We start from the raw sequence: 1905 nt of genomic DNA, 5'->3' as shown, positions 1-1905 counted from the left end.
GAAGTCATTTCTGTCTCCGTTAGCAAAGAAACATAAGTACAGAGTCATCGCCAACCACAACGATATTTAAGTTAATTTAAACATTTATAAAGGCAGAAACCTTATTAAATGTCGATCTACGGTGATCGAATAAATGAAGGTCACAAGATCGCACCTTACCGATTTCTCATTCACAAACGTGTGTGTGTGTGTGTGTGTGTGTGTGTGTTTGGGCAGCATCATTTCCTGTTTTCATGCTTTACTAAATCATATATAAACAAGGCCGATAGCCATTAGTTGCATGTTCTCGTGTAATGAATGAATGCGTGAATGTATGATTGACATGAAATTCTTAAAGATAAACTAAAATGACTGAAAAATGGGCTGAAATGACTTAAATAAATAAAAAGTAAATGACTTAGAATGAATTTAATGAGCCTAAGGATGAATTGAATGACCTTAAGAATGACTTGAATGCTTAAAAAATAACTGGAATCCTTCAAAAACAACTTGAATGATCTGGAGAATGAATTGAATGGCTTTGAGACTGACTGGTTGTAAAGTGGGTGATCATTTTACATTAAATTAATATCACAATAAGTACAGAATGTAGTAAGAACAGATACTACACTTTGATCCCGGCCAAAAGGCCAAGAAAAGCTGTATTATTTGCTCTCCCACTGAGCAAATTAGCCACAAGGCCGATTTTTAATGTAAGGAGTGAAGGGGAAATGGGGACCAACTCCCCGGGGAGTAGGGGAGCTGGATAGTGACAATTGGTATGAAGGGTTGCCCCTATTGACTCCACATATGGTTTGTGCTTGCAGTATCTGCCGAAACAGATACTACACTTTGATCTTGGCCAAAAAGCCTAGAAAAACTTAAAAAGCTAAGAACAGACCTTTTATTTTAACCAAAAACGCCAAGCACAAAAGTGTTACGGACAGACCGACCTACCGACCGACCTACCGACCGACCGGCCGACGGATCGACGGAGTGACTTATAGAGTCGCTTGCACGCGATTAAAAATGCATCTCTACATATTTTGGTGTTGATGATTTATAATTTTCCTATTAGTTTACTTTCTTCTTGTAAAAATTGGCTGATCTAATTACCATAGTCACCTTTGACCTTTACAGTAATTTCAGATATCCATCTGCAATAATAACAGATCAAATTTATAGAATTTATAGAATTATACGCGTTTTTTTCTACTGTAGATCGCATTTTATTAAATATATTCATTATTATATATCACTTCAAAAAGCATTATTGCTGTTAATGAAAAGTGCATGCTTGTTAATCATATATATATATATATATATATATATATATATATATATATATATATATATATTAGCTATATATATGCTAAATATAATTATATGTATACTTTATATATATATACTATATATATATATACTATATATACTATATATATACTAGCTATATATATAAATATATACTAGATATATATATATATATATATATATACTAGATATATATATATATCCTATATATATATCATATATATATATATATATATATATATATATATATATATATATATATATATACTAGACTACCCGTGACCCGTTTGTCAGTATCTTATATTCGCTATGGAATTCATGTATGAGCGTGACACTTGTGACGTAAAGAAAATAGTTTTTTTGTTTTTTTTTACATAACAGAAACATTTCTATGAAAGTATATTAAAATGAAAAAAGAATATAGATAGATTTCTATGAGCCGTTGTGTTTATTATAATTGATTATTTTGGAAAAAAAAATTACAGTTACTGAATTATAAGTCGTTGGCCATACTTATAGGTAAATATGCACTGAACAGATACCATAATACTTATTATAGTTAAATTCAAATTTTGATTTATCTGCTTTTTTTTTACATTTTATATTTTTTAACCC

The 1905-nt window shown here is 30.2% G+C and overlaps 1 pseudogene; it reads right to left on the bottom strand.

The window, feature by feature from the left end:
• Nucleotides 1-540: 540 nt before the first annotated feature.
• Nucleotides 541-641, bottom strand: LOC145284340 (U2 spliceosomal RNA; annotated as a pseudogene).
• Between the last annotated feature and the right edge of the window lie 1264 nt (nucleotides 642-1905).

Source organism: Euprymna scolopes, chromosome 1 (assembly GCF_053919585.1).
Source record: "Euprymna scolopes isolate OS-2025 chromosome 1, ASM5391958v1, whole genome shotgun sequence".
Lineage (NCBI taxonomy): Eukaryota > Metazoa > Mollusca > Cephalopoda > Sepiida > Sepiolidae > Euprymna > Euprymna scolopes.
The sequence above is the reverse complement of the archived record's forward strand: the minus strand, read 5'-3'. Positions and strand labels throughout refer to the sequence as shown.